General features: G+C 40.9%; 1 protein-coding gene across 3 annotated transcripts in view; it reads right to left on the minus strand.

Annotated features, from left to right (window-relative positions):
- Slc39a10 (solute carrier family 39 member 10) overlaps window positions 1-19,953 on the minus strand; it is a 126,349-nt gene that overhangs the window by 38,378 nt on the left and 68,018 nt on the right. The window contains exon 1 of one of the 3 annotated variants that reach the window (XM_040753639.1): window positions 15,031-15,155. The exons of 1 other annotated variant lie outside the window; for it this stretch is intronic. The gene's annotated coding sequence lies outside the window, so the exon portion shown is untranslated. Of the gene's footprint in view, window positions 1-13,380; window positions 14,384-15,030; window positions 15,156-19,953 lie in introns of those variants that run through there. One more of the 3 variants, XM_040753640.1, reaches the window with a different exon arrangement.

Consider the following 19,953-nt stretch of genomic DNA (forward strand, 5'->3'; position numbering starts at 1 on the left):
CAGCTAAGGTCTTGGACAGGGCAGACACAGAACACAATCATCACAACAGTAAGGTCTACCCAACAGCACACTTGTAGAATCTAGAAATATAATGTGAACCAGATTTGTTATTTTGAACTTTGCTAGAGTAAACACATGAAACCCATTTCTTATTACATTCTAGCTAATTCACATCTGAAATTTGTGAGCTGGGTTATTTTACATCCTGTTTAATACTATATTGGAATTGATGCATATGTTTTACATCTATATGATGTATAGCACAACTTAATTCAGATTAACCATATTTCAAGTGCGACCACTGTTACTAGAAAATACATATCTACAAAAGTTACTGGAAACTAAGAAATTCAAGATAGACAGAAAGCACTAAAAAAGGAAAGCTGGTGTCATTTACTTCATTAAAATTAAGGATTTGTGTTCAAAGGGTATCTCTGAAAAAGAAAACAAAAACGAGCAAGTCGTAAGTATGAGGTAGGGGAGGGTCTGAGAGGAACTGGGGAGGGGGTGAATGTGATCAAAATACACTATGAAATTCTCAGAGTTAATGAAACTTTTTTTTAAAGCAAGTCACGGACTTGGAGGAGATGATTACCATGAGCAGATAGGAGGAGAAAGATATATACTATATCGTTTACAGATGACTTAAAACACAACAAAAATACTTTCATTTTTAGGGAGCCAGACAGAGTAGGATTACATTTTGGAGCAGTTCTCTTCTGTGGAAGGGAAGAGGAAAATCAGTGGTGAGAGAAGCTCTCATATTCGATTATTCCACAGACTTGATTTCTTTCAGAAGGAGAGGTGAGAGGCTAAGCTGAAGCAATCTGACAAATAGTTAACATCTGTTAACACAGGCTAACCGGATGCAAGTCTTGCTGTTTCCCTGATACCATGCACCTGTGCAGCGTTAGCGAGCGGGTAGTTGTGGGAGCAGCTAGCATCAAGATCATCTTTGAGTTTGAAATACCCTAGTTAAGGAGCTAATACACCCTACTCAGACCTGCTATGTCAGAGTCTTGGGTTCTGTTCAAACAATGTTTTAATCCAGATTTCCTCCTGAGTCTGATATAAACTTGCTAAAGTCTGAGGTCTAATAATTTATAACAATAAATTATCAAACACCCCTAAGTTAGATACTATAGTCAACCAAATGTTATAATTATCTGAATATATTAGGTTAAATTATATGTGAAATGGGCTAAGAATTTTTACAATCTATAAATTTTATTTAGTTGCAAAGATACACTAAGATTTGATTTTTAATGCAAACATTTCAATTTCTTATACAGTCTCATCAATATAGTCACCACTGAAAAAATACTAAATTTTCAATGTGATGTGGCTAGAAGCTACAGAACACCAAGAAGTTGGGAACCATCAGAAGGGAGGAAAAGGAAATGCGGTAACTAAGGCGTCTCCCTTAACGTCTTTAGAGCTGGTGTCCGTGGACACCTGGTTTCAGACTTGTGTAGCCTCTGGGATGCAGGACAACAAAACACTGTTGGGACTGTGCTACAGACATCATAAGCAGCGTCACACAATGACTGACTGAAAAGAGGCAAGATCAGGATGTCAACAGCTCTGGGTGTCTGCCTACATACACCTAGGAGATAATAACCAATCATGGGTTAAAGAAAATGTCATATGTATTACAATGAAAGTAAAATAGCCAATGAAAAGGAGGCAACATGTCCTGGCACAGGATGCTGGCTTCTCAAACACAGTATGAACGAGCAGCAGAGATGTGTTGTGGTAGCCTGCGTGTGAATCAAAGCAACAGGCTCCCTGGCCTAGGCATCCTCCTTGCTAGTCAAAAAAGGGTTTCCCTCCACCTAGACATTTTAATGGCCAAATAAGAAAGAAGTCTGAGGAAATCGTAACCCATGAAGTCCAATGTAGACACTAATTACATTTACTAATAACCGTAAGGGTTTTTGTCTATTTTATGAACAGTGAAATGTTCAAGAGAATGATACAGAGATAACTTATTTAGCCTAGATAAAATCATACTAATTTTACTTGTACACTACTGAAAATGAAAGGCCAGGGATGATTGCAGCCAATCACTAAGCAAAATAAGACTCCTGCTTGTCTGCCCTTAGCATTCCTGCCAGGACCTCAGGTTTCCTCTATGGGATGCTAGTGAAAGCTGGTGGTCTGAGTTTTCCTTTCTTCTGACACACAAATATCACAAGGTTTCTTCAATGTGCATTATCTCACTCTTCAATAAATAGAAACCAGTGGTAGTAAATGTAGATTAGAAACTAATGAACGATGCCATGAAATGGAAAACCTAGAAATAGTACACGTGAGATTTGTGTTGACACATATCACCATTCTTTACATTTGTGTAAAGGACTCAATGTGTTACAAAGATTCAAAGGAGAACGGTGGGTATGTAAGAACGTAAGTGACACAGTAGTAATCGCAAACTTGGGAGCTTCTGAAATTAAATTACAAAGTTGGCAATTTCAGTACTAATCTAGCAGACCTGTTTGAAGCATCCATTTGAGCAGGCTAAGAAGCTCTGCAGAGACCCCCTCTCAAAAAGCAGTAGCTTAGGAACCAGTGAGTTCTTTTCTGTTGCAAGAACAGTCTGACTGTTGTAGGATTACCGGTCTCTCCACTCTGGTTATTCAGAAACACATCAACCTGCCATGGATGGACACGACCTCAGACAGTGGGAATGGAGAAAAGGAAAACACAGGTTCACCCTCAACAGAAGAGGAAGTAGACGCTACCCTCAACAACTTATCTTATATCCAACCTGCAAGCAGCAACAGGCCTCAGTTAATACAGAGGCTGGGAATCCAGATGCACCTATAATTTATGGAACTTCCTAAGCATTCCATGAAGTTGAGAATCCTGTAACTCCCACAGGACATCTGTGGGGAGGAAAAAGGAATGTAGGAAATGTCAGACAAGCTCATATATTACGCCATCGTAAATAATGGCCCTCAGAAGATTTGGCTGTGCCCTAAACAAAATATCCCATTATGTCTCTGTTTTGGAGTTCTTCAGGTTTTATGTATTGAGAGTATTAATTCTATGATTGAAGATAGTTTTTAGTTTAGCAAGACCTCTGCTGTGCTTTGCAGACACCAGCGTATAATCCTTCTGCACAAGAAATGGAAGGATATTCTCTGACAATAAACAAGCAGTTCTCATCATAAGCATGTGCTCACATCTCCCTGTTGATTTGCTATACAGCATTTAAGTATTCTATTTCTATTTTCTATTTCTAATTTCTATTTAAGACGGTAAATGTACAATAAGTCAGTTTCATCATTTGGCTCTGGATGAAATTTTAAAAAGTCATTAATGTCCTCTTACACTTAGTTTTAATGTCTGAACTATGCTGTGTAGCTGTGGTCAACTTCAGCTACATCATGAGATAAGTCTGGATCGTTATTACCTGGGTTCTTTCACTTCATTAAGACAGTTGAATTTTATACCTAGTCATGCATGGACGCTTACCTGCAAGTGTGTTGTCATTCAACTAATGCTTAACTTTTAATGCCTGTACAAAGAATACAACTTCAACCTTGAATCAGAAAAACAAAACAAAACAACAACAAAAAACTGGAAACAGTTTTCCCAGATCAATGTTTAAATTTTTTTAAATCCTGAAATAGTTGAAAATTCAGCAGTTGTAAAAACAGCTCTAATTCCACATCTCCTCCCAGTCGACTTTCCCCAGTGGTCTTCCATAACCACAGGCCACTTTCAAAACCAAGAAAGAGGCTGCTGCTGATTAAATGTTAAAACTACAGACAGCACTTGAACACAGACACAGAACACATGGCTGTCCGTAAGAGAAAAGCGGCCCAGATCCTTTCATGACACGCAGCAGGAGCAGCAGCACACGAACTGCCCTGGCACAGGAAGGCAGACAGAGTCTGCACAAGATGCACCGAAGTGCTTCTTCCCATTTCCAACTGTCCTTACTTGAAAGATCTACTTACCTCAGTAATGTCCGTTAGCTGACCTCACTTATCCAGTTTACAGTGCACACACGAATCAAAACACAACAATAAAGAAGATTTTTGTCAATTTATATAAAAAGAAGTTTAAGATCTTTGACAGGAAAATTCTTTAGTGATTCTATTGAATTTTTTACTATGTCAGGTAACAAATTTATTAAATATTTCAAGTAAAATAATAGTGCACAGCACCTTACACACTAATTGTTATTATTACAAACTTTCTGATACATATTTTACCTTTTTTCTATTCAAATAAATGTAAATGTAGGAAATTAAAGATAAAAATACCCTGGAAAGCATCTAACACTGAAGGTATACCACACAATTAGAGTTAGACTTCGAGACTGCGGCACTGATCTGCCTTGTCAGGCGGGGCTCTCTTTACCATGGAATCACATTTCATACCATCACCAGAATGTTGACAGGGCCCTAGTAAACTGGCTCACATATAATACACCACAAAAACTAATTTAAAGGGAAATGAAGTCATTTCCTAAAAACATTTAGTAGATATAAATAATATAAACAAAAACAAAGTCATTCAATGAGTTACTGACATGACTGACATAGGAAAAAAACACCAGTAAATAATAAACAACTCTATTTCCAACACAGGGTTTCTAGAAAGGGCAATCAACTCAGCATAAACTCTGTGTCATCTAACTGTTTGATATTCAAACAGTAACAAGGGGGGACAAAGAGGATTTTGGAGTGTATGTTTGAAGAATACAGTCAATGCCTCCCAGTTGGCTCTCTCTCAGACACACATGTAATAAACATAAACAGGAAAGGATTCCCCTTTTGATGTTCTCAGTTGTTATTTTGAAAAGCAAGGAGGTGGAAATTCACAGAAAACACACTAAACTGTTCAACTGAGCTTATGTAAGTATGCCACCCTTTAGTAAACGTGAAAATTCCTTTTAAAAACGTATCTACAATGTGTAAATTTTAAAAAGGACTTCATTTTTTAAAGTTTCATTATTGCACTTCTTCATGTAAACACAGATGTGGAAGAGGAAATGGCAGTCGAGGGTTAAGTCTGTTAGAAGGGTTTCGAGACAGAAGAAAGTGCTGGCACAAAAGCCTAACGACCTCAGTTTGCTTCTCAGAACCCACATTAAGATGGAAGGAGAGAGCAAACTCTACAAGTTGTCCTATGACTTCTACACGTGTATGATGCACAGGTGCCTGCACATACAAACATTAAAGTACATGTGCACACACACACATACATGCACATGCAATAAATTAATACGTAAATTTTTTAAAGATTTGTTAAAGACTAGACTGCTTTGCCGGGCGGTGGTGGCTCACGCCTTTAATCCCAGCACTTGGGAGGCAGAGGAAGGCAGATCTCTGTGAGTTCGAGGCCAGGCTGGACCGACAGCCTCCAAAACAATACAGAGAAACCCTGTCTCGTAAAACCAAAAAAAAAAGACTACACTGCCTTTTAGTTACGAGTCCTTAGATAAATACTAACATCTTTTAAGTCTTACCACTTATAAAGCGAGGCTACTGATCTCTGCTTGTTTTACAGTTAACTAGAAACAAAATTAAAATCATACAACAGTTTTAAGAGGTAAAAGGCTTACATTTTTATTTCCTATCTTGTTACTTAAGTACAATTTATAAACAGTAGTATCACTTGGAGCTCATCCTCATTTGTTATTCACCTAGGTATCATCTTGTATGGAACATTGTAGACCAGCACTCAGACAAAAATTGATTTATTCACCACAGCACTGCTACTGTCTATCCTCAGCAAAACAAAGTAGATAATATCTACACTTCCCTACTGAGGGAACTGACACAATACATTCAAAACTGCTCTGGAAAGCAATTAGCTATGCCAATGTAAGACACTACCATTATAAGATGTGATATTATGTTTGACTTAAAATTATGCAAAGTACAAAACTAGGAGAAAAGACCCTTTGTAATGGTTTTTAAAAACAAATGCTATCAAAACATTATGAGGGCACAAGCAGGACCAGCTGGCACAGCCAAAGTGTATCAGGTTCACTCAGCTTCAGCAGGAGTAGGAAGTACTCACCCCAACACACCAGCTTCCAGACATTGCAGAATTATTCCAAGGATACAGTACTGAGTAAAGAGCTCTCAGCAGAAAACAGAATCCTCCTGCAGCACCATGTGACCAGCTATCTAACCTCCCAAAGCCATGTTCACAGTTTAGAATGCCAATAAATCTTTCAAGGACTAAATGAATGAATAAGGAAGCACAGTTGAGGCAATCTCTTAATCTTTCCACAGAGATTCATTCATGTGATAGCACAGACATGTTCATTGAACTTGAGTATAATGTGTTTGCCTCTCTATAATTTAAAAATGCACTGTAAACATCTATATTTTGTGATTTAAGGTACCTAATTAAACAACACAATCCAACTAAGACTCCAATAAACAGGACATCAAGCCAATATTTCTTGTACTCTGAACGCTTATGTACAAACATTTACTTTCTCATTAAATATCTGTACAACTACTTTTATTTCTGCACTTTGCCTGTTTGTTACAGGGACCCTGAAAGTTACTGTAGGATCCTGTAGCATATGACTTTTGCTAGTGCTTCCTACTTGTTATACAAAGAGTATCTTAGATGAGTAAAACCTCACTGGCTGAGACGACTGTCAGTGATTAATTACTGAAACGCCTTTAAACCTGCAGAATGTAGGGTTTTAGATACTCTTCAGCAAAGGCTTCAACTCCTGTTTTATTCCATGCACATACAGCTATCCTTTCAAAAACACTCATGAGGAAGAGATGCCTACAGTCCTAGAACTGCCACTGCCCACGTTTTTACATGGCACCCATCTTTACTCTCCCTCCACACTTTTTCTTTTCACCATGGAGTCACTACTGTACTACCCTGATGTTACACCATCTTGCATTCACAGGAACTGCCAGTCAAAAGATCCTTATGAGGTCAGGGGGTGGGGCAGTGCTTTCTAACTGTCAGACTCTGCCACCGCTGGCCACAAAGGCTACTTCTCTAGCAGGAACGTTTTCTGGTCAATTAATTTTCATCACTGTTACAGTTATCTTGAGCACTAAGGTCCTCTAATTGTTGGACAAAGTGAGATGACAAAAGAAGTAACAAGGATGATAGAGAAAAATGTTAAGGTTGGAAAAGAAACTATTGCAGAAAGGAAAGGCTAATTGTTTCCTACAATGGATTAATTTTAAGTAGCACTTAAATCATAAAAACACGACACTAAACAAAGTTCCAAACCAAAATTACAACTGACTTAAGGAACTACTACAGGAAATGGGAAGGCATGCAGAGAGTGGGAGGAACACTAAGCCACCCTGCATTACAACAGGCAATGCCTGACTGAAGCCCCACAGCGAACATGTACCTAGAGACAGATGTGCCAGTCAACAGCAGAAGAATCAACTCCGAGCACTACAGGGGTGCCTGACCTCTGGGTAGAAGAATATGAGAAAATGACATTGGAGACTTCTACCCTTAAAAAAACTCATAAAACCATTTGATTTTTTTTAAAAACTCTATTTAAGTTTGATTTCTAAGAAAACCCTCAAAATCAATGAAATTTGAAAACATTTAGCTAATGAGTTAACAAAAGTCTAGCATATGTAGAAGAAAATCACACCAGCTGATAACATCACAAGCCTTCACAATATACATCTTAATTCTAATTTATTCCATTATTTCTGGATACTTGCCTGTAATCAATTCCAAGATGAGAAATGACTGCAAAATTTTAACAATGTTTGTGGTCTTGCACTCAAATTATTTAACAGAGAAATTTGAGATTCGGCTTTGTTATACTGCTACAAACAGTTTAATTACATCACTCATTAACAGTACTGTTACCTTTGGAATTAGTCAAAGAGTCTGCTTTATATTTTTAAAATTATTTCTGATTTGCCAATAGTTCTATCAACACGGGTTAGTTTTTCTATAACTATGTCCCATTTTCAGTTCTGTTACAATACATTTTCAAAGTCATTATTCGCTTGTCATTACTGATGTTTCCATATATAAACAATCATGATTTTGGAATTTCTTGCATAGTTCTTAAATTAAGTAGCTTTTCTCCCTCACCATACTTAATATATAATCCTACAAACACAGCTAAAAGCAACAGGACCCCTAAAATGCCAAGATCTCTTATACCTGTTTCCTTTTTGGGAAACACTAGACACTGGTGGTACAGATCTGTAAATCCCAGCATTCAGGATACACAAACAGAAGGCTGGTGAGTTTAAGGTCAGCCTGGACTACCTAGACAATTCCAAGTCAGTCTAGACTATACAGTGAGACCCTGTCTCAAGCAAGAATCTAGGGGTCTGAGGATGTAGCTCAGTGTAGAGCACTTTCCCAGCACATCCATGGCTCTGGATTGGGCCCCACCACAAAAAGCAAGCAAACAGAAAATCAAAATTCCTTCAAAGAACTGAATGCAGATAATGACATGAGTTATGAAAGAGGCTATATGACTAATTGTTTTTCTAGTTCTAACTCTGTTATGGATTTTTTGTTTAGGTGATGCGTAAGTACAAAAAACTATGTTAGATAGTCAAAAGAACAAAATCAATGTGAAGTGCCATAGCATCTGTTCCAAATAGCCACACTAACTGTATAGAAGTTCTCTGAGCTGTTTGTATTACACTGTTTATGTATGTTCGGTTACGTATACAATTTAAAAACAAAATACTAAAAACAAAAATATTACAAACATTAAAAAGTTATCAAGTGATATATTCTAAAAAAGAGCTACAGGAAAAATTAGTTGTATATGTGTGCATATAAAATATTATATATTACATATGTATATATAATATGAAATATATGTGCTATATATAAAATATATATCGCCGGGCGTTGGTAGTGCACGCCTTTAATCCCAGCACTCGGGAGGTAGAGGCAGGCGGATCTCTGTGAGTTCGAGGCCAGGCTGGACCAACAGCCTCCAAAACAATACAGAGAAACCCTGTCTTGTAACACCAAAAACAAAAAAAACCAAAAAACCAATATGGGTATATCTTTAATAGCATGTATATGTATGTACATATACACACACTAACATTTACATATCACATACAATATGATTGTTACACATTTTATATATGATGCTATTAAAATTAAATGAGACTTTACAATATGTGAAATGAACTTCTACTACACTGTTTTATTGATCTCATTTTATAACCTAGGAAGAAATCACTAATGACATCTAACTGATCTTTCACAGCACAGCCTCCTTCATGAAGAGGTTGTTTCTGCTAGCAGTACACCGTGTATATGTTCACATATATAGAGAATGTTCAATAGGAAGTATTTAGAGCTAACTCCAAATATGTGTTCACCAGCCTATAAGTATAAAATTATGAGTTGCTTAATGAAAAGAGAAAAAGACCAAAACAGGAAATAAAAGGGAATAAGAAGAGGCAAAGAGAAAGCATAAAAACAAAGGTAATGTATTTTCTGCTCTGAGGGAGTTGCAAGGAAGGCACAGCCAATTTCTCAGAAGCAAAACTAGGACATGGGAGCTGTAGAAACACTACAGTGGTGACAGGTGTGAGCCCCTCCCAGGCCTCCAGGACACAGCACTTCACCTCCAAGCATAATAAAGGAGCCATTACCTCAGTAGAAAATGCAAAAGGGGAGGCCAAGAAGCTTTCCCAATAGTTATGTGAAGAATTCCTGAGAGCTCAACTGCCTATGAGTTGTCATCTGAACGAACACTTTACTAATAAAACACCAAAAGCAACAGATAGAGTATTAAACAGGTAGAGTATTAAAAATGTATCCAAGGGTTGGTAGACTTGAACTGGTTAGAACAAAGCCAGAGTTTGTGGGCCTGCTGTCTCCACCAGTTTATTCAATGCTAACACTAGCACAAATGCAGCCATGAATGACACAAACATGAATAAGGAAGTCACATTCAAGGACAGTTTACAGATTTGTCCCATTACTGCTCCAGTTTAGTCCACATAAAAACAAACATTCCACCCAGGTGGTGGTGGTGCATGTCTTCAATACCAACACTTGGGAGGCAGAGGCAGGCAGATCTTAGCAAGTTCGAGGCCAGACTGGTCTACAAAACAAGTTCCAGGGGGGGAAAAAAATCCCAGAAACTGAATTAGAAACCTCAGGGGAAAATGTTATCTTAAAATTCAAAGGTTCACAAAAGTCCTATCTGAAATGTCTTGTTAAACATCAATAGCGTAATAGGAAACAGATCTTTACTACCTCACTGCAACTGAGATTTTCTACCTCTTCTATAAATCTAAATAAACTTGATCACTGAAAGTCTCATATGACTGGGGATGAAGACTGGCCTCTCTTAAGAGTTCCTGCAACACTTCCAGTCCATACTATAAGAATGTTCTCTGAAACATTCTCATTCATGCCGCATCCCTAAAAGCCTTTTCAGAATGGAAGGTAAGTTAAGGACAAAATTACTCAAGGACTAGTATTAGCTGACATTTCCCTTTCTTTCAGTAGCAAAGCAGCATCTGTTAAAGGGACTATAAATTGTAATTATATACGTGGGTAATTATAAAATCTTCTACTATTAACTTTTAAATAGCAAAAAAAAAAATGGACCACCTACTCAAATAAGATGTTATCCTTACACTTGCATAAACCCATAAATACTGCTAGCATCTTGTTAGGACATATTTTAACACTAAAAAGTTCATTAAGTATCCAGTCCCTGTATCTGAGTATCCTATAATAATCCTGAGTATCTTCTATTAAAAATAATTAGGAAAATAACAATCTATACTATTACACAACACTAAATGGTTGTATTCTAACATTCCTAAATACTACAGGTGATCTACAGAGTGAGCTGAGAATACATTCAGTAACCTTGCTGCTATGTAAACCTTTTCATTTCAGTTGTATATTACTTTATACTTATTGAACACACTTTTAAATGTTCCATTGAGAAATAAAGTATTCTCTTATTTCAGAAAAATCTATACATGACTGTGGCCCACTCGCAGATCTTAAAAAATATTTTGTAAAACTTATTACTGTCATAATCTGAAAACATAAAAGACCAAGAAATCTAGTGGTAATGATAAGAAGCTAGAGATTTTCTTTTATTCAAAAATTAATTTTTAAAACAAGATCACCATGTGAATATGACATTTTCAAACTTTATTATCAGTACAGCATAAAGTTACATGGGAAAAATTAGGCCAGACAGCTTAACACCCTTTTCAAGACAAGAAGCCCAGATTAAATAAAATTACCATTACACACATACAAAGCTAACTTCAAACACCTCTCTAATTTTAACAAATTGCTTTTGCAATTTGACGGGGAAAAGCCTACATATTCTTTAAAATGTAACTTGGTTCTGCATCTATCCAGTTTTTTCCATGTTTGGAAAACTAGAGACTAAGCATTTGGAGACACAATCAGTTAAAAAAACGATACACATTTTTATTAGCAGCAGTAATCAGCTAAAGGAAATCCATAGGTACATCTTATAGTTTGGGTGGTGAGCCTAGCCTTTAACAGCTGAGCCATCTCTCCAGCCCCATAGGGTGCATCTATGGGACCACAGATTCTAATTTTAGTCTTGAGGACAGGTGCCAAGACAATTCAAGGTAAACCAAACACTAGGGGGCAGCAAACGGTTGAGGATTATACCAAGCAATCAACTCAAGACACTATGACACTGTCTTTATTCATTTTGCTGTAGGGGTAGAGATAGAACCTAGGAACCCACTATGGCAGCTAAATCATCTACCAAACTGCTTCCCTAATCTGCCAAAATACCCCCAGTCTTTTGTATATTTTTAATGTGAATTACACTCTAATGGAAGATGGCTTAAAATTAAGCCACTGTGGTAAAAAGCTGTTTTGATGGCCAGTTATGTCTCCCATTTTCAGTTGTCTACTTTGTCCAATTTGTGAATATTGCTTTTAAATGTATTGGTGGCAATGTCCCTTTGATACAAAACTCAGTAGTGTTTCCATTTCTGAAGTAGGTGCTACACTAATAAGGACTAGTCTTTTTATCCAGATGACTTTAAGTTATGCTAAAGTTTAAATCTGACAGAAAAGGTATCTATGTCCAGTCACTGAATGTGACACATTGTGACAAAAAGGTTGTGGGGTATATGCTTCCCTTGCAGGATCTGGCTTTGCACAAACAAACAAATAAATCTCATATACAGGGGCAGGAAACAAATCTACAGCTATCAGTTACTACATAGGAGTTACAGACTTAAAAGATGAGCCCTCTCACCCTAAGTAGTAGGAATCAGTAAGTATTACCCTGGGGTTAATCATCAGGCAAAACGAAAGAGAAATTCAATTAAAGAAAAGTTTGGATGTAGGAAAGCTTAGAGGAATAGCCCTTTGGTTCATTATTAATGACTACATTAAACTCCTGAAGTAGGCTTTATAATACTTTTAAGTTCACAGTCTAAAGCAAAGGCAGCCAAATTAGTTAACAGTATATCCAGGGTTTGAATACTTAACCTCACTCCAAATCCCTAAATTTATCCCAATATTGCTCAATACCCAGAGTTCAGAAGGAGCAAGGAAATTTCATTATGAACCAAATCAAATTTCTTTAATTCAAAGCAAATGAAGAGCTCAACTGCTAAATTACTTCCCTCGCTGTATATACCCATCTTCTCCATATATCACTTAGGCTTCCTAGAGCAGAGCCTGCATGCTAAACATTAGGCCTCCCCAAGGTACTTCAAACCAGGAATTCAAAATCTGGTGATAGCCACAGTGACTTCCAAGACAGAGAAAGGAGGATCCTGAGTTTCAGGTACACAAGGGCTACATGGGTAAACTACTGATCAAAATCACAAGTCTGACCAAAAAAAAAAAAAAAAAAGTGGTGTTTTACAAGCTATTAGTGGACAGTAATAGGAAGACGAATACAGGTAGCACCTCAGCATAAAATCTGAAATGCTACCAAATCCACAACACAACAATTGTGTTAGCATCCACACATCACGTCTGGATCGGTCTCAATCAAACTGCAACTGCAGGAAAAATACTGTAAAATTACCTTTGCTGTATTTGTACTTGGCCTATACAAAACAAAAATGCAAGTCATGTTTATAGTTTGGTCCTAGCCCAAGAAATTCCATTATTTAACATGTTCAAATATCCCCAAATCCAGGAACAAAAACTGGAAACATTTCTCATCCTACATTTCAGGTAAGGAGTATTCACCTGCCCAGCTCATGACTGCAAGCACACACACATGCATCTATTTGCAGTACTACGGATTTGAGCCTGGGTTCATGAACACTAGGCAAGTTTCCTACCATCGAGCTATGAGACGTGTTTTTAAAAGACTTTTTGAGACAAATCCCAAAACTGAACTTGAAAGCTTCTTTTCTCAGTCTCCCAAATTACCTGGGTTTATAGAGGTGTGGCTTCAGGTGTCACAGGAGAATACATCTTCCCTGGCTCTTTTAATTATTCTTGCACAGGGGTTCTTAATCGTAGTTGATAGAATTCAGTTTTGCCAAGTTGGGGAAGAGATTAAAGTCACTGATATTTAGTTACTTTCTAGTGAGGAAGTAACTTTCTGAATACAGGCCAAAATTACAGCGATACAAAACGTCTAAAACAAAAGCCTTTAAAGGTCATTTAGAGTTCTGCTAGTTCGAAGTTAGTCGCTAGGCAGGCCAGAACGGTTGGTATTTGATGTTTCATTAAAGTATGGATTACACTCCATCATAAACATGTAGTTTCCTCGTAACTGTTTCAATTGTATCATTGTATCCTTACCTATCTAATAGTCACAATCTAAACCCTTTGGTCTGGAAAACACAAAAATGTTAAAAATGCCCGCCAGCACATTTTATTTTCTTCACAGCGTTTATCACCGATGAGTCTTTCTTCGTAGTGTAACTTTCAGTGCACGCAGGAAGTGGGGTGTCTGGGATGGATTCCCAATGTCCAGAAGATATGACTCACAAGGTACTCGTTACGTGTGGATTAGGGGAATCCTAGTATCACTCTGTAAACAGCAGTCCTGCTTTGTTAAGGCTTCCCAACCGCACTGTTACAATTCCAAGCCTCGAGCTCTCGGATTACTTTTTTTCTTAATTAACATTAGATACATCCAAAAAGAAAACATAAAAGAAACCTGTCACACGCTAGTTACCGCACTTAACAATGGAGAGACATAAATGAAAGTTTCTAGAAGACGGTAGGCTGTACTGTCTTTTGACTCGTGCTTTGTGTCACTCTTGAAGCAGACACTTGGGTGAAGGACCCTTCCAAATCGGTGGCGGGGCGTCCTGCGGCGAGATTTCTTCCACGTGCCCGGCTCCTTAAACTCGGCCCGCGTGGACAGGCTCCCACGTGAACGCGTCTTCTCAGAAGCCACAGGAAGCCCTTCCACGTCACGCCACCCGCGGCCCCACCGGGCTGGGGAGTTCCGAAGACCCCCCCCCCAGGGAGAAGCCAGGCGTGGAGCGGATGGGGACCCTGCGGCGGGCCGGCCGGCCGACCGGCCACTTCCCTCCGCTCCCAACCGCGCCCACGCCGCCCTGTACCCCGGTGCCCGGGAACAAAGCCCACGGCCGTGCCACGCTCGCCCCACGCCCCGCCTCGGGGCCCCGAGGGCTGCACCATCGCTCCCGCGCGCCCCGCAGAGCCTTTTCGGTTGGCCAGGAGCTCGGCGGCTGCCGTCCGTTAGTCCCCGCGGCCGAGCCCCTGGGACCTGCCTCGGGTCCCGGGGTCCCCGCACGGCGGCCGCGAGGAGCCCGCGTAGCCCCCAACCGGCGCCACCCGCCCCGGGGTCCCGCAGCAGGCCGATGGGCGCGGGTCCCCACCGCCGCCCGCCACCCCACGCGCTGGCTCCGCGAGCCGCTCTCCGGCTCGCCGCCACCGCCTGCAGCAGCTGCGGACACCCGCGCCCCGGCCCGGAGGCCCCGGTGGCGGCCCCAGCCCGGCCTCCCGGCCTCCCCTGCCGTCCCGGGACTCGCAGGCTCCGCCGCGCACGGGGCCGGTTCTGGGGGAGGGAATGTAAACAAATCGGGGTTTTATAGTTACCTCACACTCGAGTGCCGTGTGCATCTCCTCTCCGCTCGGTACCAAACCCCGGCTGCACCCAGTCGTGTATTCTCCAAAGCCGCCTGCGCTACCTGCGTCGCGGAGCCCAGCGCGCGAGCCGCGGCTCTACGCCGGCGGCGCACCAGGCCCGCTCCGGCGTCTTGCGCAGCCGCACCCCGGCCGCCTCAGCGCTACGCCAGCGGCGCACCCGGCCCGCTCCGGCGCCCTGCGCAGCCGCACCCCGGCCGCCTAGGCGCTACGCCGGCGGCGCACCCGCTGCGCCCAGCCATTCACTTCGCGGACGCGCCTGGCGTAGGGGAGCCGAGGCACCCGCGGGACCTACACCGACAGGCGGAGCTGGTAGAAATTCGATCTACGCAAATTGCGGAGCTGATCAGCCCCGCGCTAGTTTTGTTCCGAGAAAGGACGCGGTGGGGGAGTTGGGGCGGCTTCTAACGCATGCGTGGAGCGCCCTTGATCGCCTCGCATGGCCTTGCACGTTGGATGCTGAGGCCTTGGGCTGGCTGATGGGACGTGGAAGCCCGGAGAGCGAACGCCTCAGCCCAGTGGTTTCCGAGTGATCAATTAGGATGCTGATCTCTACGCGGGTTAGACATCTATATTAAATTAACTCCTCCCCCGGTCCCGGCAACCGTTCCATTCTCAGGGCAAATCTGAACTTTAGTGCTATGTGCAAAGTGTTTTGCATAACTCCCCCTACTCCACCCCCCATTTAAAGTGCACTTACAGCGGGTCTTCCCAAACAGAAGAAGTTGAAGCTAAAAGTATGTCACGTAATTCTGGTAGCTCTGGGTACCCTTCCAAGGACTCCCCACCACCTTAACCAGCGGACAGTTCTACACCCAAAGGCAAAATCCCGATCTGCCCAGCAATTCCGGTGGACTCATGCCTACATCCTGCCGGAGCTTGCATCCCTTTGCTCCCACAGCCATCCTCCATGGCCTCCTCCCCTCTTAAGCAACCAACAAACAACCCACAATTTTCTTAAAAGGAGGCTCGGCAAACCCTTTGCTTCATTATTCATTACTCTGCTTCCTGGCTCTTAATTCATGTCTAGGCTTATTTGTATTCTGCCCGGTTGCCTGTGTTTCTGTATTCAAACTGAGAGTACTTACCAGTGAAAGTGAATTCTGGGGGTGCTTTATGGGTGTCCAACGGAGTGCATATAACTCTGAGTAGCAGTAATTGCCAAGCTTTATGTGTCAGGTACCTCTAACGTGCTTTGCATGTGTATTAATTTAATACTCATAGCACAGCGAAGAATGACTACCCAGGAAATGAAGGCGAAGGAAATAAGTAACTTGCCTGAGAGAACACAGGGGCTTAGAATGGGCAGACCCATTCAGGATGCCTGCATGGCCTATTTGGCATACTTGAACCCCATGAAAGAAGTTGTTTGCCTTTTGTTCTCTGCCTCTACATGGAACATCTTCCAGGTGCTTAGTAAATGTCTGACTAAAAGCACACTGGGTTTCGTCTGGGGAAGCCAACCTATGACCTAACTCCTGCTATCAAAGGGAAAAGTTCAGAGAAGTCCAGCCAGACCTTGCCACTAATGGACAAAGACAGTGGATGACCGTAGTCCTCAGACCCAAGAATAAAACCAGGGATTACATATAAAGTATTGACTTCAGTTATTTAGAGTTTATCAACTCCTTATAAGTAAGTCCTTTCGGTACAAAGCATAAAAACATCCAAGTTGCCTGGATACTTTTAAGACTTCTAATTTGATTGAACGCATTGTTAGTGTCTTGAAAATACGTAATATCTTTCAAATAAGGCAGAGCACGTGTATTGAATTTTCCAGTACCTCCAGGGATTTGGGGCCATGTATGTAGTAAACAAATGTTCGCCTGGTTTGCTAAAGACCAGATTAAACAGTGAAGGATGGCCATGCAAAACAGTGAGTAGCTGCAGCCTGAGTGGTTTTCCTCCATTTCCCACGTTTCTCTCAGACCTTTCCCAGAACTCCACAATGTGGCAATGACAGGGCTAATGTTCTTGTTCATCCCACTTCTGTCAGAGTATTACTTCACATACCTGTACCTGAATTTAAAACTAACATCCTACCTCAATGAGACAATAGAATACATTTCCTGGCCCTTTTAGTTCTTCCAAGGATTAGAAGAGAGTCAGATACCATAATGGAAATGGGACTCACTCCCCACCTTGAACTTTAACTGTCACTGAGGGGCATTCACATCAGAGACCCGGCTTTCCTTCTGGTTTCTGAGAAAGTGCTTATCGTCCACAACAAAGTTAAAGATGGTAATGAAATCTACCGAGACTGGGGCAGATCCTAAGAAATCAGACCTTTCAAACTCCGTTGTCCTTCTCGTGAATCAAGATTAGTAATAACCAATGACTTTATAAAAGTAAAGGTCCTTAAATTCACCTCAGTCTAAACACTGATTTTCACATAGTCAAATATGTCTGGACCAAATAAATTATGCCTAGAAAAGTGGTTATTTAAGAGAACAGGAAGATTAAATGAAGTGAAAAGTAAGGTTTAATTACCAGAGTAGAGATTTTAAAGCTGGGGAAAGAGGATGTCAGGAATATATAAGCAAAGGTTTGGACCTAGGCTTCAAAATTAGCAATGATCCATCCTTGGAGATGAAATCCCAGGTGTGAGGGCCTTCCTGTTTCTCAAGAGCAAGGCTTCCAATCTGAAGAGCCTGACTCTTTGAGACAGAACGGGAAGATAGGCCATCACAGCCTCAACAAGGGACAAATGGGACTGATAAGCCTGGCACGCCTGGCAAGTGAAATGATGTAATAAACTGAATTTCAGAAAGCTGCAGAGACAGAAATAGATTGGAGATATGGAACAACACAAATATTTAAGCGCTCCCCACCCAGAACAGAAAAACTGACTTCCTTATGATTTGCCAAGCTGACTATGACATTAAAATAGCTGCACACTTGTCTCTAGTTGTGGCTTCTAGAAGTGCTTTCCTCTAAGAGTTGCTATGCAGGAGCACCCACAACAGGAAAGCTGTAGAGCTACCTTGCATTCCCTCTGACCTGTTCTTCAGAAATATAAGACCTCGCTCCCAAGAAAGAGGGAGGCTCACTCAGAAGAAGGAACCAAAACAGGGATATTTATCCATGTGACATCAGGAAGGTTTCTTTGCCCCAAACCTGCTATGCATAGTCACACATCCCTGGAATTCCTTATTTAGCCCTTAGGTGTTGGGCCTTGAGACCCCATGAACTTTGACCATGAGAGAAGCTACTGGCCTTCTATTATTTATTTACAGTGCTCATGGAGTATTTTTTTCAGGCCTTTTATGAAAAAAGAGGCTCCAAGAAAGAAGCAAACATGATTATCCTAAGGGAAGAGGGCTGTAGAACAAAGATAAACAGCCTACTTCTCACTCTTGCTCCCAGCCAACATCCCCCACTCAAGAATATTAAGATAAAGAAAAACAGGCTTGGCAGTCCCCCCTGCCCCCCCCCCGCAGCCAAGATATGATTCAACTGCCAACAGGCAGCCATTTTAGATGTGTTAAAATCCCAGCTGAACAGCTGACTTGGTCTTCAGAAATTCAGCTCCTAGTCCAAAGAAATCACAAAAAAGCAGCAAAAATAATCATATCTGTATTGAAAATCTTAAATATATTTACAATAATTATACTTCAGTTTAAGAGAAATCATCAGCATGGGAACAATTAACCATGAGTTCCCACTAAATATCTTAAGAGTTTATTAAGTTAGTTGAAATGGATAAACACGTGTTAAGGATTCATTTTTAAAATGTCATCACATGAGAACAAGTTTCAGATCTTGCCCAAAGCTTCCAAGATAATGAGACCAATTTCACAACTAGCATCTATGAAAACAAGCAAGTTGATTGTTTAAGCCAAGACACACTTAGCAGGCATTGTGTAGTTTCATGTGTTGAAACTTTGACAGCAAGAATGCAGCAAAACTGTACGTTTTAGGAAAGGCAATACAGGAATTGTTGAAACAAGAGTAGCAATTATTGGCTGAGGAAATAGATGGCATTCTTGCACTCATAGAAGATCCTGGTTCAGTTCTCAGCACCCATGTAGCAGCTCACGAATGGCTGTAACTCGAATATCAGGGGAGCCACTGTCGTCTCCACCGGAGCCAGGCACACACATGGTGTATACACTTGCATGCTAGGAACCAGGCACACATGTGGTACACACACATGCATTCAGGCAAAACATTCATACCTATGCAGTAAAGAAACCTAGTTTTTAAAGTAGTGATTTTAGGGGCTTCTGAATTTCTCTTATATTTTCTTCTAAGTAAAGCAGAATGCTTTATACTAAAATAAGCTGCCTTTCTGCTTGTCATAGAATCACACAAATCACTTCATTTCAGCACACAGGATGGGAGAAGCTTTAGGTAATTTTTCATGCTTGTAGGGAACGTGTCTGGCAATGCCCAGTAGTCGAGGACTCACTGTGCCTGGCTCGCTTGCTTTCTTGGGGATGAGCTCACCTATAGGTTCAGATGATTTCATACTCAAGTTTCATTCTAATTATGAGGATAAGGACATTGTTTCCCTAAGCAGTTGTATTTCATAGTTTGCCTTCCCACCATAAACACATGAAGTTACATGGTTTAAAAAGTGTCAGGCAACATTTCAATGTTTTAAATAGAATTCCTTCCTGCTATAACCCCGTGAAGTAGATAGTATGATGTCTGTCCATTTAATTACAGCACCTTAATGGAAGAGCCAGGATCCCAGCACTAGCTGCCTGGCTCCTGAGATGGTACCCATACTCCTGCTTCTTATATCAAGACTGTACCAGAGGCCAGCAGACAGCTTAGCCCTACAGTGCTCGACACACAAACATGAAGACCTGAGTTCAATCCTCAGAACCCAGGGGAAAAGTCCACGTGTAGTGGTGCATACCTGTAGCC

Source organism: Mesocricetus auratus, unplaced genomic scaffold, assembly GCF_017639785.1.
Source record: "Mesocricetus auratus isolate SY011 unplaced genomic scaffold, BCM_Maur_2.0 Super-Scaffold_100010, whole genome shotgun sequence".
In the NCBI taxonomy this organism is placed as follows: Eukaryota; Metazoa; Chordata; class Mammalia; order Rodentia; family Cricetidae; genus Mesocricetus; species Mesocricetus auratus.